Genomic DNA, 19,410 nt, shown 5'->3' on the forward strand with positions numbered 1-19,410 from the left:
ATTACTATTATTATTATTATTTTATTCCCATTATTAAACTGTTTTTATCTCAACCCATGAATTTTCTTACTTTTACCCTTCCGATTCTCTCCCCACATCCAGCTGCAGGGGAGTGTGGTGCTTAGTTGCCAGTGGAGGTTAAACCACGACAGAAAAAACTTTTAACTGAATTTAATTGTGTCAGACTTTATTTTGCTTTGGCTCATGAATCAAAAAGTCCTAAAGTCTTTTGTTATTATTGTTTTTAGAATGTCTTTTATCTTCATGACCCTATTTTGGAATTTTTCTCTTTATAGTAGAATCATGTGCAATATACACTTAAAAAAACCCAACACTGGTGCAGATGAATTGTCATGAGTGAGTTCTTGCTAATTTCAAAAAATGCATTGATAACATTCTAGGCATATTACTTTTTTTTTTGTTTAGTTATCTTGGCTTTGTGTAATTATGTATATATGTAATTTCATATTTTAAGTTTTTCTTAGGATCCTGTGATACATACAATTTCTTAATAGCCCTATCTTGCTTTTAACTCTCCAAGCAGGGATGATGGTATTGCAGTGAGCTAGACAGCTGTGACCATCTTATTTGAAGATCAATTTTCTACTCTTACTTATGATTTGCATGAAATATTTGCCATCACCATACAGATTCTAAGAACTTGATCATATTTACCTACTGTCGTGGTTTAGCCCCAGCCAGCAACAAAGCACCACGCAGCCGCTCGCTCACTCCCCCTACCCCGAAGGGATGGGGGAGAGAATCGGAGGAGTAAGAGTGAGAAACACCCCTGGCTTGAGATAAGAACAGTTTAATAATTGAAATAAAGTAAAATAGTAATGCTAATAGTAACAGTATAATAATGATAATAATAATAATGATACACGAAGCAAGTGATGCACAATGCAATTGCTCACCACCCGACGACCGATACCCAGACAGTTCCCGAGCAGCGATCGCTGCTCCCTGGCCACCCCCCCCCAGTTTCTATACTGAGCATGACGTCATATGGTATGGAATAGCCCTTTGGTCAGTTTGGATCAACTATTCTGGCTGTGCCCCCTCCCAGCTTCTTGTGCACCTGGCAGAGCATGGGAAGCTGAAAAAGTCCTTGACTAGCATAAGCAGTACTCAGCAACAACTAAAAACATCAGCATGTTATCAACATTCTTCTCCTACTAAATCCAGAACACAGCACTATGCCTGCTGCTAGGAAGAAAATTAACTCTATCCCAGCTGAAACCAGGACAGTATCCATCCCTTATTCTATACCATCTACGTCATGCACAGGCCCTCCCCTCATTTATATTTCAGCCATCATTCACTATACCAGAGGGGCTTGAACCGCTTGGCTTGCTTGATTGCAGCGCATATTTCACATTCATGAATAACCTGTGCAATACTGTCCATAGTTAAGTCCACCCCTCGATCACGAGCCCATCTAGATGTTGCATCCCTTCCTTGATGGTCTGAGGCATCATGGGCCCAATGAGGTATAAATAATTCACCCTTATGTTGCCAGTCCAAATCCACCTGAGCCACTTCAATCTCAGCAGCCTGATCTACTTGCTGGTTGTTTTGATGTTCTTCAGTGGCCCGACTCTTAGGTACATGAGCATCTACATGACGAACTTTAACAACCAGGTTCTCTACCCGGGCAGCAATATCTTGCCACAATGCGGCAGCCCAGATGGGTTTGCCTCTGCGCTGCCAGTTGCTCTGCTTCCATTGCTGCAACCACCCCCACAGGGCATTTGCCACCATCCATGAGTCAGTATAGAGATAATGGACTGGCCACTTTTTTCTTTCAGCAATATCTAAAGCCAGCTGGATGGCTTTCACCTCTGCAAACTGACTCGACTCCCCTTCTCCTTCAGCAGTTTCTGCCACTTGTCGTATAGGACTCCATACAGCAGCTTTCCACCTCCGATGCTTTCCCACAAGACGACAGGACCCATCAGTGAACAGGGCATATTGCTTCTCATTTTCTGGCAGTTTATTATACAGTGGGGACTCCTCAGCACGTGTCACCTCCTCCTCTGGCGATATTCTGAAGTTTTTGCCTTCTGGCCAGTCCATGATCACTTCCAGGATTCCTGGGCGACTGGGGTTTCCTATTCGAGCCCGTTGTGTGATCAATGCAACCCACTTCCTCCACGTAGCATCAGTTGCATGATGTGTAGAGGGGACCCTCCCTTTGAACATCCAGCCCAACACCGGCAGTCGGGGTGCCAGCAGGAGCTGTGCTTCAGTACAAACCACTTCCGAAGCACCTCAAACCCCTTCATATGCTGCCAGTATCTCCTTCTCAGTTGGAGTATAGTGGGCTTTGGATCCTCTGTATCCCCGACTCCAAAACCCTAGGGGTCGACCTCGAGTCTCCCCTGGTGCTTTCTGCCAGAGGCTCCAGGTAGGGCCATTCTCCCTGGCTGCGGTGTAGAGCACATTTTTAATATCCTGCCCTGCCCGGACTGGCCCAAGGGCTACTGCATGAACTATCTCCCGTTTAATTTGTTCAAAGGCTTGTCATTGCTCAGGGCCCCATTTGAATTCGTTCTTCTTCCAGGTAACTTGGTTGAGAGGGCTTACGATCTGGCTGTAATTTGGAATATGCATTCTCCAAAAACCCATAACGCCTAAGAAAGCTTGTGTTTCCTTTCTGCTAGTTGGTGGGGACATAGCTGTTATTTTGTTGATCGCATCCATTGGGATCTGACGACGTCCATCTTGCCATGTTATTCCTAAAAACTGGATCTCCTGTGCAGGTCCCTTGACCTTACTTTGTTTTATGGCAAAACCAGCCTTCAGAAGGATTTGGACTATTTTCTTTCCCTTCTCAAAAACTTCTTCTGCTGTGTTGCCCCACACAATGATGTCATCAATGTACTGCAGATGTTCTGGAGCTTCACCCTGTTCCAGTGCTGTCTGGATCAGTCCATGGCAAATGGTGGGGCTGTGCTTCCACCCCTGGGGCAGTCGGTTCCAGGTGTACTGAACACCCCTCCAGGTAAAAGCAAACTGAGGCCTGCACTCTGCTGCCAAAGGGATGGAGAAAAATGCATTAGCAATGTCAATTGTGGCATCCCACTTGTCTGCCTTTGACTCCAGTTCATATTGAAGTTCTAGCATGTCTGGCACGGCAGCACTCAGCGGCGGTGTAACTTCGTTCAGGCCACGATAGTCCACTGTTAGTCTCCACTCCCCATTAGACTTTCGCACTGGCCATATGGGACTGTTAAAGGGTGAGCGAGTCTTGCTGATCACTCCCTGGCTCTCCAGTCGACAAATCAGCTTATGGATGGGAAGCAGGGAGTCTCGGTTGGTGCGATATTGCCGCCTGTGCACAGTTGTGGTAGCAATCGGCACCTGTTGTTCCTCAACCTTCAGCAACCCTACAATCGAAGGGTCCTCTGAGAGACCGGCCAAGGTGGACAGCTGTTTAATTTCCTCCGTCTCCAAGGCAGCTATACCAAAAGCCCACCAGTACCCTTTTGGGTTCTTGAAATACCCTCTCCTGAGGTAGTCTATGCCAAGGATGCATGGAGCATCTGGGCCAGTCACAATGGGGTGCTTTTGCCACTCATTCCCAGTTAGGCTCACTTCAGCTTCCAGTACAGTTAGCTGTTGGGATCCCCCTGTCACTCCAGAAATACAGATGGGTTCTGCCCCTCTATAGTTTGATGGCATTAGCGTGCACTGTGCACCAGTGTCCACTAGAGCCTTATACTCCTGTGGGTCTGATGTTCCAGGCCATCGAATCCACACAGTCCAGTAAACCCGGTTGTCCCTTTCCTCCACCTGGCTGGAGGCAGGGCCCCTCTAACACTGGTCACAGTATTCGCTGTTCACTTCCTGTAAATGTGAATCAAAAGTCCCCTGATCAAGGTCGGAAGTAAAATTAGCCCTCTTACTCTGTCTGGGGAACTGCTCACTGGAAACTGGAGCTGCAATTTTCCTGGGAGAACCGCCTTTTCTAATAGTATTTCCTTGCAACTCACGCACCCGTGCCTCTAAGGTTGAGGTGGGTTTTCCATCCCACTTTCTCATGTCCTCTCCATAATCACGCAGGTAAAACCACAGGGTGCCCCGTGGTGTGTATCCTCTATATCCTCTCTCTTGAGCATAGGGACGTTGACTCCTAATGGCTGAGACACTGGTCCGTGCAGGTGGGGAGTAGGACAGATCCTCTCTGAGTTGTTGGAACTCTTGGCATATTTTTTCAGACAGTTTTTCCACAGCCGAGACACAGGCCCGTAGGGAGGAAGAGAGACTTTCTTCATATTCCTGGAGTCGTCTAGCCACTTCATCCACCGTTGGTGCCTCGTCATCTTTCCAGGCCATTATTGCCAACGAGTTGGAATACGATGCTGGTGCGCTCCGTACCACCTTCCGCCACATGGGTTGTGTGCACCTGACTTCATCTGGATCTCTGGGTAACTGCTCATCATTCAGGTCACTATAAAGAGCCTCCAGCACGCCTAATTCCCTCAGGTACTGGATACCTTTCTCTACGGTGGTCCATTTGCTTGGGCGGTATAAAACATCCTCCTTGAAGGGATACCTTTCCTTCACGCTTGACAGAAGTCGCCTCCAGAGGCTGAGCGGTTTTGCCCCTTTTCCAATTGCTTTGTCAATGCCCCCTTCCCTGGAAAGGGATCCCAGCTGCTTGGCTTCCCTACCCTCTAAATCCAGGCTACTGGCCCCGTTATCCCAGCATCGGAGCAGCCAGGTGATGATGTGCTCGCCTGGATGACGACCGAAATCTTTTTGCATATCTCGCAGCTCACTCAGGGATAGGGATCGGGTGGTCACCATCTCATTTATGGGTTCTTCCTCCTCTGGTTCTCGTGATGGCCCTGGTTCATCTTCATCCCATACTAAACGAACTGATTTTCTTGTGTATTTTTTCTTCTGTATAGGGGCAACTGATACCGGCGCAGGTTGGTTCTCTGGTTTAGCCGCAGTGTCTGTCACTGGGGTTTCAGTAGCCGCAGTGCCCATGGCTGTGGTTTGAGTAGCCGCAGTGCTCATGGCTGTGGCTGGAGTAGCCACAGTGCCTGGGGCAGGGGTTTGAGCAGCTGCAAGGCCTGTAGTGGGGGTTGGAGTAGCCACAGGGCCTGTAGTGAGGGTTTGAGTAGCCACAGTGCTTGTTGTTTTGTCATCAGATCCAGAGACCTTCTCTTTCTTTTGAGGGTACTGATTAGTGTTGACCACGGCTCGATAGGCATGGGCCAGTCCCCAGCATGTTGCAATGATTTGTGTCTCTCTGGAGCTACCAGGGTGACAACATACTTCTTCCAAATACTTTACTAATTCTTCTGGATTCTGCACTTGTTCAGTGGTGAAGTTCCAAAACACTGGAGGTCCCCACTGCCCTAGGTACTTGCGCATACGATCCCACACAACCTGCCACTCATAACTATCCAGCCTTGGGGTAGATCTCTGGATGATATTTTTAAACTGCTTACTGACCTTTATCAAAACGGAAACAACATTCCCAAGAAGTATCAATAGAAGTATCTTAACTGCCCAGGGGTGTTCAAGATACAGGAAAGTTGTTGTAATGAAGGAGGAAACATCATAGAAGAAGGGAGCAAAGGTGCCATTCTGTATTTCCTCCACAACAAGCCTCTCAGAGTAAGAAGTATAATTGCTAACTCTCTCTATGAGGTAGTACCCGAAATACAGTAGTGACTTCTGTATGAAACCCAAATACCAAAGAATGCTCAAGGTCAGGGTTTTGATAAGGAGCCTCCCAAGCAAAAGATCATGAATCACTGCAGAGCATAGCACACTACACAAACTGACAACAAGCTTTAACGCGTGCTGCAAAAAAAAGAACATGGTGCAGATCAGATGAACTAATATCGTGGCTGGCAACTGTTAACAGACTCCTTAATACACTCTGCTTAATCTGTTGTTATCTCAAACCCTTCGTGCCCCACGTTGGGCGCCAAAAAGGACTGTCGTGGTTTAGCCCCAGCCAGCAACTAAGCACCACGCAGCCGCTCGCTCACTCCCCCTACCCCGATGGGATGGGGGAGAGAATCGGAGGAGTAAGAGTGAGAAACACTCCTGGGTTGAGATAAGAACAGTTTAATAATTGAAATAAAGTAAAATAGTAATGCTAATAGTAACAGTATAATAATGATAATAATAATAATGATACATGAAGCAAGTGATGCACAATGCAATTGCTCACCACCTGCTGACCGATACCCAGACAGTTCCCGAGCAGCGATCGCTGCTCCCTGGCCACCCCGCCCCCAGTTTAGAAACATAGAATCATAGAATCGTCTAGGTTGGAAAAGACCTTTAAGATCATCCAGTCCAAGCATTAACCTACACTACCAATTCCACACTAACCAATCAAGGGTAGACTAGACTAAACCATGTCCCGAAGTGCCACATCTACCTGTTTTTTGAACACTTCCAGGGATGGTGACTCCACCACCTCTCTGGGCAGCCTGTTCCAATGCTTGACCACCCTTTCCGTAAAGAAATTTTTCCTAATTTCCAGCCTAAACCTCCCCTGGCGCAGCTTGAGCCCATTTCCTCTCGTCCTATCACTAGCTACTTGGGAGAAGAGACCAACACCCACCTCACTACAACCTCCTTTCAGGTAGTTGTAGAGAGCGATAAGGTCTCCCCTCAGCCTCCTCTTCTCCAGGCTAAACAGCCCCAGTTCCCTCAGCCGCTCCTCATAAGACTTGTTCTCCAAACCCTTCACCAGCCTTGTTGCCCATCTCTGAACACTCTCCAGCACCTCAATGTCTTTCTTGTATTGAGGGGCCCAAAACTGGACACAGTATTCCAGGTGCGGCCTCACCAGCGCCGAGTACAGGGGGACAATCACCTCCCTGCTCCTGCTGGCCACAGCATTCCTGATACAAGCCAGGATGCTGTTGGCCTTCTTGGCCACCTGGGCACACTGCTGGCTGATGTTCAGCCGGCTATCTACCAACACCCCCAGATCCTTTTCGGCCAGGCTGCTTTCCAGCTACTATTCCCCAAGCCTATAGCGTTGCATGGGGTTGTTGTGACCCAAGTGCAGGACCTGGCACTTGGCCTTGTTGAACCTCATACAGTTGGCCTCGGCCCATTGGTCCAGCCTGTCCAGGTCCCTCTGCAGGGCCATCCTACCCTCGAGCAGATCGACACTCCCACCCAATTTGGTGTCGTCTGCAAACTTACTGAGGGTACACTCGATCCCCTCATCCAGATCATTGATAAAGATATTAAACAAGGCTGGCCCCAAAACAGAGCCCTGGGGAACACCGCTCGTGACCGGCTGCCAACTGGACTTAACACCATTTACCACAACTCTCTTGGCTCGGCCACCTAACCAGTTCTTTACCCAGTGAAGAGTGCGCCCATCCAAGCCGTGAGCTGCCAGCTTCCCAAGGAGGATATTATGCGAGACGGTGTCAAAAGCTTTGCTAAAGTCCAGGTAGATGACATCCACAGCCTTTCCATCATCTACCAGGCGGGTCACCAGGTCATAGAAGGAGATCAGGTTGGTCAAGCAGGACCTGCCTTTCATGAACCCATGCTGGCTGGGCCCGATTCCCTGGTTGACCTGTACTTGCCTGTGGAGTTCGCTCAAGATGAACCGCTCCATAATCTTCCCCGGCACCGAGGTCAGGCTGACAGGCCTGTAGTTCCCCGGGTCCTCCTTATGGTGCTTCTTGTAGATGGGTGTCACATTGGCAAGCCTCCAGTCATCAGGGACCACCCCTGTTAACCACGACTGCTGATAGATGATGGAAAGTGGCTTGGTGATCTCCTCTGCCAGCTCCCTCAATGCTCTTGGGTCGATCAGCATCCAGGTGGCATAGCAGGTTATTAACTTCTTCCTCCTGGATTATGAGGGCTCCATTCTGCTCCCTGTTCCCGCCTTCCAGCTCAGGGGGCTGAATAACCTGGGGACGACTGGTCTGGCTATTAAAGACAGTGGCAAAGAAGGCATTAAGTACCTCAGCTTTTTTCTCATCCTTAGTGACAATGTTCCCCCCCACATCCAGCAAAGGATGGAGATTCTCCTTGGCTCTCTTTTTATTTTTGATGTACATTTTTTATTATCTTTTACAGCATTGGCCAGATTGAGTTCTAGCTGGGCTTTTGCCTTTCTAATTTCCTCCCTGCATGACCTAACAAGATCCCTGTACCCTTCCTGAGTTGCCCGCCCCTTCTTCCAAAGGCGCTAGACTCTCCTTTTTTCCCTGAGTCCAAAAAGCAAAAGCTCCCTATTCAGCCAGGCCGGTCGTTTTCCCCGCCGGTTGGTCTTACGGCACACGGGGACAGCCCGCTCCTGCGCCCTTAAGACTTCCTTCTTGAAGAAGGCCCAGCCTTCCTGGACCCCTTTGCCCTTCAGGACTGCCTCCCAAGGGACTTTCCCAACCAGCATCCTGAAGAGGCCAAAGTCTGCCCTCCGGAAGTCCATGGTAACAGTTTTGCTGCCCCTCCTCTTTACATCGCCCAGAATCGAGAACTCTATCATATTGTTGTTGCTAAGCCCAAGACGGCCTCCAACCACGACATCTCCCACAAGCCCTTCTCTGTTTGTAAACAGCAGGTCAAGCGAGGCACCTCCCGTGGTAGGCTCGCTTACCAGCTGCGTCAGGAAGTTATCCTCCACACACTCAAGGAACTTCCGACACTGTTTCCTCTCTGCTGTGTTGTATTTCCAGCAGATGTCCGGAAAGTTGAAGTCCCCGACAAGAACAAGGGCTAGCGATTGTGAGACATCTGCCAGGTGCTTATAGAATACTTCATCTATCTCTACATCCTGGTTGGTTGGTCTATAGCAGACTCCCAACAGGACATCTGCCTTGCTGGCCTTCCCCCTCATCCTTACCCATAAGCACTCTACCTTGTCATCAGCACTGTCGAGCTCTATACAGTCAAAACATTCCCTAACATACAGAGCCACCCCACTGCCTCTCCTTCCCTGCCTATCCCTTCTGAAGAGCTTATAGCCATCCAGTGCAGCACTCCAGTCATGAGAGTCGTCCCACCATGTTTCTGTGATGGCGACTGTGTCATAGCCATCCTGCTGCACAAGGGCTTCCAGCTCCTCCTGTTTGTTGCCCATGCTACGTGCATTGGTGTAGATGCACTTGAGCTGGGCTATCGATTTCGCCCCCAACGTTGCCATGACGCCCCGGGGCTCCTCACTAGCGAGCCCGTTTATATCCCTTTCCCCCTCTTGCGCTCTATGGAAGGTGTCCTTAAAGATCTGAATAGAATAGAATAGAATAGAATAGAATAGAATAGAATAGAATAGAATAGAATAGAACAGAACAGAACAGAATAGAATAGAATAGAACAGAATAGTTCAGTTGGAAGGGACCTACAGTGATCGTCTAGTCCAACTGCCTGACCATTTCAGGGCTGACCAAAAGTTAAAGCATGTTAGTAAGGGCATTGTCCAAATGCTTCTTAAACACTGACAGGCTTGGGGCATCGACCACCTCTCTAGGAAGCCTGTTCCAGTGTTTGACTACCCTCTCAGTAAAGAAATGCTTCCTATTGTCAAGTCTAAACCTGCCCTGATGCAGCTCTGAACCATTGCCACGTGTCCTGTCACTGGATACCAGGAAGAAGAGATCAGCACCTCCCTCTCCACTTCCCCTCCTCAAGAAGCTGCAGAGAGCAATGAGGTTGCCCCTCAGCCTCCTTTTCTCCAAGCTACACAAAACCTAAGTCCTTAGCTGCTCCTCATAGAACATGCCTTCCAGCCCTTTCACCAGGTTTGTAGCACAATGCACATGTATGAGGAGGGCAAAGGAAATTTGCATAGATACTGTATTAATCTTGACTCTTAAGTATTTATCTGAGTATAATCTTGGAAAACAAAATAATTTTTTTTCTTATCCTGGTTTGATGATTTTTTAATTAAATATTTTGCAGTATGAGTCTTCATGAACATTTAATTACATTGTCCAATGTAAATTATTCATTAGTGGAGGCAATTATGTTAAAAATAATGTGTATTGTTGGATCTAACTAAGAAGCTTTTGCTAATAGGGACTATAACATCATTGTTAAAATAGAAGGCTTAATATCAGTTGTAGTTACTGGACTATAGCAGGTGAACCACATACAAAAGTGCAGGTATGCTTTGAATTTGAAATGACAGGGCACTGTTACTACTCTCCTAATGGCTGCTTTTGAAAATGGTTTCAGAAAATTGCAAATTAACTTTTAAATAAGACGATATATTTCTGTATACAACATTAGAAGCATCATCTACTTCAAAACTCATTGTAGCCCTCAAATCAAGATGAACCTCTGTGGACGGAATATGTTGCTTTTTGCAGGATGCTGTAAGAGAAACTGCATTAAGATTTTGCAGCATTACTACTCAATTGGGAGTGTTTAATTTCTTCTGTAGCTCTCAAGTTAGTTGAAAAGCATTATTCTTGTTAAACAATGGCTATATCAATATTGCTGTTCAATAATTTTTAGACCAGCCTTAAGGTAATTTTCTGCTTTTTCAAATATTTATCTGCATAGATTTTTTTTTTTTTTCAAATCCAGAGGAAGTTCAGCTCTTATGGCCAGGAAGGAAAACTCAGCAATTTGTGGGATTAAGTTAATTCATTGGTGTCTTTAATTGCCAAGTGGCTAGGTCATGATAAACTGTGGTGAGCCAGGCAGCCTTCACCTATTCTTGTGGTGACACTGTCTGACCGATGTCAGGAGGCCAGGATAATCCATGACACCTCCAAAATACTGACAGTAGTGAAAATTTATTAGGTTTGAGATTTTTCCCAGAATAAGTCAGTGAATGTGCAGACCACATTGACTGTCTCTGACCAAAATACGTGCATGGTAATGAAGCAGTTTCTTCCATGAATTGGAAAGGAAAAAAAAAAGAAAAGAAAAAAATACTTTAGACTAGAAATCACCACTGTCTCTGCCCCAGAAATTTTTTCCTGGATTAAAACTGGAGCTCTCTTCAGTCATGTTTCCTCTGTGCTTCTTTTAACATCTCTTACTTCTTCCTTGTCCCCTAACTCCTACCTGTTTTTACAGTTCTTCTGGTAGATTTACTCCCTTCCTTATTTTCTGAGAGTTCTACAATATTCTGTGTGAAGCCCTTTTATTCTTCTTTCCCATGGCTTTAATTAAAACTTCCGAGTGCTCAAAAGTTCACCTGATGCATCTGGCTCCAGGGCTGTTACACTGGTTCTCTCCGGGGCCTTGACTTCTTGTGGAAAAGCGTTGCTATATCACTTCTGGACAGAGCTCTGAACAAGGGGGCTTTATTTATCTGCTTCAGCAAACATGCTATATTCTATATAACTTCACCTGTGAAACCAAGGAACAAACATATTTAGTATAAAGTCACATTTTGCCATACTAATAAGTAAAAGCTAGCATAATGCAAGACAATATGATCTGTTTTTATAATCTGAATAGCTTCTTTACAAAGGTTACCCAGTACATCAACTCTATTTGTCTGTTCAGGGAATGTACGCTACTCATCCCTTTCCTCATGTGTTCTCATTCATGCTTTCTCATATTTTCTTTCTTTGCAGAAAAAAACCCCTCTGGTCATATCCTTCTACTTCAACTTTTTGGGTTAGGAACATTGTTCATATGAATCTGTTGTTCACATGTTGATGTGAAAGGAAATCTCCATCATGGGTGCACAGTTGTATCTGACTTCTCTACAGGCAGCCTCTGTCTTGCAACCTCATGACATGGCAAATGGTGGTGGTTCTTGTTCCTATTTTTGTTATCAAAAGAACTACGCTGAAAATTTGTTGGATATATGAAAAGCATTTTCCTTCATTTCTATGAGGAAGAGAAGTTTTACTGACTCGATTTCAGGATCTCTTTCTAAAACTGATTTTTGTTCAAAAATAATCTTCAGTTTCCATTCAGTTTTTAGTAACAGACTGGCTGAAAGGGTATTGTTTTCCATGAACAGCCATTTCTACACTCCCTGACTTTTTTTTTTTTTTAATTTAGTAGTGAGCAGATTTGGGGGTTTTGGACATTTTAAAAATTTTTTTTAATGGTAAGTGAAATTCTCAGTAATTTATTTGAAGTATATATAAAGACTCAGGCCTGGTTGGTGCAATAATGGGCTGCCTCAGTGGAGCTGGGAGGTGGCAGCATGCCCCTTGCCGCTGGGACAGGGATGCTGTATGCACAGGGACATCTAGCGACCAATGACAAAGGGCTGTCCTTGTGCAAGACACTGCCAAACTGTGTGTGAGGCAACTTGGAAATGTACATGTTTGCTTTTAATGCATCCAGGATTCGATTCTTGCTTAATGGGCACAAGCCATTACCAGTGGACTGATTCCCGAGCTGCTGAATTAATTTCTAAATTATGACTCATGCTAAGGATATATGTCAATGGTTGGTATGAGAATTGTGTATTGAAGATGGTCCCAATCAAAAATATCCTTCTTCACAATTTGGAGTATTGAAGAGATGCTTGTATGTAAAGTTCAGGTGGTCACTGTTTTAAAAAAAAACTTATATTTCAAACCCAGTTGCTAAGGTGATTGGTTTGGGAATACAGGCCTAAGTCGGCTTTGCTGATGGATTCACATCTACTTTGAATTGGTATATGTTACTGCTCCTACCTTACAATCACATATTTTTGAGATTGCATAATATTATGTTAAGCACTGAGCTGTACACAGCTCATATTTTTAAAGCTATCTAGGCATATTGCTCCCTTTAAAAATGTTGTCTAAGCTCCATTTTCTGAGGGATTTAAGCCCTTAAGAATCCAGGGATGGAACTTGCTCCAGGTTAGGACAACTGTCTATATAAAGAGGTGATCTGTGCATGTATGACAGGTGTCGGAGCTACTGAAGTCCACAGACGGCTAGACAACACTGTCAGAGTAGCTTAAAGATCAGTTGAGATCACCATACAGACACCTGGTGACAGCAAGCTGAATAAACCATTTCAAAGGAAGAAAAGAGGAATGTATTGTCACCTAATCTGCATTGTAGGTCTGTGTGCTTTTAGTGCACAGTAAATGTAGTTTCAATTAGTATCGTGGTTTAGCCCCAGCCAGCAACTAAGCACCACGCAGCCGCTCGCTCACTCCCCCTACCCCGATGGGATGAGGGAGAGAATTGGAGGAGTAAGAGTGAGAAACACTCCTGGGTTGAGATAAGAACAGTTTAATAATTGAAATAAAGTAAAATAGTAATGCTAATAGTAACAGTATAATAATGATAATAATAATAATGATATACGAAGCAAGTGATACACAATGCAATTGCTCACCACCCACTGACCGATACCCAGACAGTTCCTGAGCAGCGATCGCTGCCCCTGGCCACCCCCCCCCAGTTTATATACTGAGCATGACGTCACATGGTATGGAATAGCCCTTTGGTCAGTTTGGATCAACTATTCTGGCTGTGCCCCCTCCCAGTTTCTTGTGCGCCTGGCAGAGCATGGGAAGCTGAAAAAGTCCTTGACTAGCATAAGCAGTACTCAGCAACAACTAAAAACATCAGCGTGTTATCAACATTCTTCTCCTACGAAATCCAAAACACAGCACTATGCCTGCTGCTAGGAAGAAAATTAACTCTATCCCAGCCTAAACCAGGACAATTAGTTTAACCTTTTAGCTTTCTGTTGTGCTGCCTGCAGATTTAAAGGAAGACCAAGCATGCCATAGTGTTCAATCTCTTCATATTTGTAAGGCATTTTTGGGTATGAAAAAGGATGTAAATGTTCTTGTTCAGAGAGACAAGAACTTATCTCCTCCGAAATCTGGGTACATCAGTGGTCTTTTTACGCAGATGCATAGTTATTTTAAAAGTTTTTGTATTTTGAAAATTATAGAATCAGTTCTTAATAGTCAAAATGTTTCTAGTGAAAGTGGGGGCTTGGACACATTCAGATGCTTTTCTCAAATATATTGTGGTTCTGGTTAGCTTTTTTAAAGAATGACTGATTTGCTATGAAAGGAACAAAAAAGCAAGTTTAGAATATTCATATATTATATTCATATATAATTATATTATTATGAATAAATTATATTCATTCATAAATTCATAAATTATATTCATTCATATATAAATTATTAATAAATTATATTCATATATAAATTATATAAATTATATTCATATATAAATATATAAATTATATTCAATATTCCATAAAACCAGAGAAAATCAATCAGATCTGTTTGTCAGATTATATTCTTTCTGTCTTCCTGCATAGCACTATCATTGCAAAATTTCAAAGCATTTCACACACACTCTATGAAATATATTGAGCATATACTTGAATAACTCATTTGAGATAAACTAGACTACCTCAAAGTCATCCATGAACTGAAGGTGGTTTAGATACATGGATGAGGCACTGCAGTTATTCTAACCCTGGCGACAGGCACTGGGGCTACTCCAACCAAGCAAAATAAAATAATAACAATAATAATAATAATAGTAATAAAAATAGTAATGAAAAGGAGAACAATGAGAGAAAGAGAAACAAAACCCAGGGAAAAGCCAGGTTAATATACTGAGCATGACATCATATTGTATGGAATAGACCTTTGGTCAGTTTGGATCAAATATTCTGGCTGTGCCCCCTCCCAGCTTCTTGCGCACCTGGCAGAGCATGGGAAGCTGAAAAGTCCTTGACTAGTGTAAGCAGTACTTAGCAACAACTAAAACATCAGTGTGTTATCAGCATTATTCTCCTACTAAATCCAAAACACAGCACTATGCCTGCTACTAGGAAGAAAATTAACTCTATCCCAGCTGAAACCAGGACACTGGAGAACCAAGGTGTGATCACCAAGACCGCTCACCCTTTAACAGTCCCATATGGCCAGTGCGAAAGTCTAATGGGGAGTGGAGACTAACAGTAGGCTATTGTAGGCGGAATGAAGTCATGCCGCCTCTGAGTGCTGCCATGCTGGACATGCCAGTACTTCAATATGAACTGGAGCCAAAGGCAGCTAAGTGGTATGCCACAATTGATATCGCTAATGCATTCTTCTCAATCCCTTTGGCAGCAGAGTGCAGACCCCAGTTTGCTTTTACCTGGAGGGGTGTTCAGTACACCTGGAACCGACTGCCCCAGGGGTGGAAGCACAGCCCCACCATTTGCCATGGACTGATCCAGACAGCACTGGAACAGGGTGAAGCTCCAGAACATCTGCAGTACATTGATGACATCATTGTGTGGGGCAACACAGCAGAAGACGTTTTTGAGAAGGGAAAGAAAATAGCCCAAATCCTTCTGAAGGCTGGTTTTGCCATAAAACAGAGTAAGGTCAATGGACCTGCACAGGAGATCCAGTTTTTAGGAATAAAATGGCAAGATGGACGTCGTCAGATCCCAATGGATGTGATCAACAAAATAACAGCTATGTCCCCACCAACTAGCAGAAAGGAAACACAAGCTTTCTTAGGTGTTGTGGGGTTTTGGAGAATGCATATTCCAAACTACAGCCAGATCGTAAGCCCTCTCTATCAAGTGACCGGAAGAAGAACGATTTCAAATGGGGCCCTGAGCAACAACAAGCCTTTGAACAAATTAAACGGGAGATAGTTCATGCAGTAGCCCTTGGGCCAGTCCGGGCAGGGCAGGATATTAAAAATGTGCTCTACACCGCAGCCAGGGAGAATGGCCCTACCTGGAGCCTCTGGCAGAAAGCACCAGGGGAGACTCGAGGTCGACCCCTAGGGTTTTGGAGTCAGGTATACAGAGGATCTGAGGCCCGTTGCACTCTAACTGAGAAAGCGATATTGGCAGCATACTGTTAACCGAGAAAAGTGGCCAGTCCTTTATCCCTATACTGACTCATGGATGGTGGCAAATGCCCTGCGTGGGTGGCTGCAGCAATGGAAGCAGAGCAACTGGCAGCGCAGAGGCAAACCCATCTGGGCTGCTGCATTGTGGCAAGATATTGCTGCCCGGGTAGAGAACCTGGTTGTAAAAGTACATCACGTAGATGCTCATGTACCCAAGAGTCGGGCCACTGAAGAACATCAAAACAACCAGCAAGTAGATCAGGCTGCTGAGATTGAAGTGGCTCAGGTGGATTTGGACTGGCAACAGAAGGGTGAATTATTTATAGCTCAGTGGGCCCATGATGCCTCAGGCCATCAAGGAAGAGATGCAACATCTAGATGGGCTTGTGATGGAGGGGTGGACATGACCTTGGACAGTATTGCACAGGTTATTCATGAATGTGAAATATGCGCTGCAATCAAGCAAGCCAAGCGGTTCAAGCCCCTCTGGTATAGTGAATGATGGCTGAAATATAAATATGGGGAGGCCTGGCAGATTGATTTTATCACACTCCCACAAACCCGCCAAGGCAAGCGCTATGTGCTCACCATGGTGGAAGCAACCACCGGATGGCTGGAAACATCCCGTGCGCCATGCCAGTGCCCGGAAGACCATCCTGGGCCTTGAAAAGCAAGTCCTGAGGCGACATGGCACCCCAGAAAGAATCGAGTCAGACAACGGGACTCATTTCCGAAACAACCTCATAGACACCTGGGCCAAAGAGCACGGCATTGAGTGGGTGTATCACATCCCTTATCATGCACCAGCCTCCGGGAAAATCGAATGATACAATGGATTGTTAAAGACTACCCTGAGAGCAATGGGTGGTGGGACATTCAAACATTGGGATACACATTTGGCAAAAGCCACCTGGTTAGTCAACACCAGGGGATCCGCCAATCGAGCTGGCCCTGCCCCATCAAAACTTTTACATACTGTAGAAAGAGATAAAGTTCCTGTAGTGCACATGAAAGTTATGCTGGGCAAGACAGGTTGAGTTACTCCTGCCTTGGGCAAAGGCAAACCCATTCGTGGGATTGCTTTTCATAGAATCACAGAATCATAGAATCGTTTAGGTTGGAAAAGACCTTTAAGATCACCCAGTCCAACCATTAAACTAACATTACCAAGCCCACACTAAACCAATTAAGGCTAGACTAGACTAAACCATGTCCCCAAGTGCTACGTCTAGCCGTTTTCTGAATGCTTCCAGGGATGGTGACTCCACCACCTCTCTGGGCAGCCTGTTCCAATGCTTGACTACCCTTTCCGTGAAGAAATTTTTCCTAATATCCAACCTAAAACTCCCCTGGCGCAGCTTAAGCCCATTTCCTCTCGTCCTATCGCTAACTACATGGGAGAAGAGACCAACACCCACCTCACTAAAAACTCCTTTCAGGTGGCTGTAGAGAGCAATAAGGTCTCCCCTCAGCCTCCTCTTCTCCAGGCTAAACAACCCCAGTTCCCTCAGCCACTCCTCATAAGGCCTGTGCTCCAGACCCTTCACCAGCTTCGTTGCCCTTCTCTGAACACTCTCCAGCACCTCAATGTCTTTCTTGTAGTGAGGGGCCCAAAACTGGACACAGTATTCCAGGTGCGGCCTCACCAGCGCCGAGTACAGGGGGACAATCACCTCCCTGCTCCTGCTGGCCACAGCATTCCTGATACAAGCCAGGATACTGTTGGCCTTCTTGGCCACCTGGGCACACTGCTGGCTCATGTTCAGCCGGCTGTCTACCAACACCCCCAGGTCCTTTTTGGCCAGGCAGCTTTCCAGCCACTCTTCCCCAAGCCTGTAGCGTTGCATGGGGTTGTTGTGACCCAAGTGCAGGACCCGGCACTTGGCCTTGTTAAACCTCATACAGTTCGCCTCAGCCCATCGATCCAGCCTGTCCAGATCCCTCTGCAGGGCCATCCTACCCTCCAGCAGATTGACACTCCTACCCAACTTGGTGGCGTTTGCAAACTTACTGAGGGTGCACTCAATCCCCTCATCCAGATCGTTGATAAAGATATTAAACAAGACTGGACCCAAAACAGAACCCTGGGGAACACTGCTTGTGACCGGCTGCCAACTGGACTTAACTCCATTCACCACTGCTCTCTGGGCTCGGCCACCCAACCTGTCCTTTTGGTCAAGCACCCGGATGCACTTGGTGGGTGATGCGAAAGGATGGGGAAGTCCGATGTGTACCTGTAGGGGATTTGATTTTGGGTGAAAATAGCCAATGAACTGAATTGTATGATGTTAATTGGTATATAATACTGTATGTCTGCACTTTATGGTTGCTATATGCTATATCAATGCTATTACAGTAAGAATCGCCCAGATAAGCAAGGCTGAGTTGCAGAGACTTTAAGTCTCAGATTTCCAGAACACAGATTTCCTAAGTCTTGCTGGCAATGTTAATTCTATCTTCTTGTGCTCAGGCATTAAAATAGGATCTTTATTTCCATCTTTACAAAAGATCACTTAATAGTATACATGATGCAAACAGTATTTATTATTTGTAAATTCACTTAATTAAAATCTAGACTATAAACTTACCATTGTTACTCTACATTTCAATAGTGTCCAAGGCTTTCCCATTTTTGCCCTTGTCTTAAGGCAGGATTTCTTAAATTAGCTCTGATCTAAGTGGCTCTGATGCCACTTCTGTTGCAGTCAGATAGAAGCAGAATGGGTTCCTGCCAAATAGTTCTTGAAATCCCATTAAAAACATACGATTGGAAGTGTTCAGGGCAAGGAATTACTCTAATTCATCATTCTCTGACCGGTCTTTGAGGAATCAAGGGATTGTTTAACATCCCTAGGAACAACTGAATGCTTTCCTAGGTAATTTGCTGAATATACATTTTGCTTATTTGTGAAATCCCCTTTCAATGAGCCAGGTCCAAACATGAGTCAAAGGTGCCTGGTAATCATTTACACAAGCTCTTCTATTTCATTTGTACTAAAATTAGGTTCCTCTGTAATTCTTTAGATGCCATTTGTCCTTGAAGTATATCAGAATCCCTTGAAAGTATAAATAAATAGAAGAGCTTTGAGTTAAGCAATGATTTTAAAAAATAGTAACCACATCATATATTGGGATAGTAGTTCTTTGTTTTGTAAAATAATTTACAGATCATAATTTTTTTTTTTTTTGTAAATAGAGGTCATACAATTTATTGGAAAATTATCCAGAATAAGAGCATTTCTACACCACATGTTATTTAATCTGGCTACCTTTTAAGAAAAATACTTTCAGTTGTGTCTTTTGCAGAATTTTGTAGTTTAGAACTATTTAAACTGCAGATCAACATGCAGTGCTTATGTAATGGCCATAGATTAACATATAATCCTGTAGCAATGATAATATCTGCAGGCAAGCTGCAGGAGTTGCTAATGAATTCAGAGAAAAACCTTGCTCAGTAAAAGCTCTTTGTGCAAACTCCATAGAAAACCTGACTAGACATATTTCAATAGCCTTAACATTCCTGCCTGGTCTAGATTTCATTCTGATATTCTGTTCCTGATGCTATCTGTCACCTATAGTAGGTAATGTCTATATGCATGTTTATTGAAAGAGCTATCTGTTTAGGCCAGAACATTTTTGACATCTCTCTTCT

The sequence above is a fragment of the Pelecanus crispus genome, chromosome W (genome assembly GCF_030463565.1).
Source record: "Pelecanus crispus isolate bPelCri1 chromosome W, bPelCri1.pri, whole genome shotgun sequence".
Classification (NCBI taxonomy): Eukaryota; Metazoa; Chordata; class Aves; order Pelecaniformes; family Pelecanidae; genus Pelecanus; species Pelecanus crispus.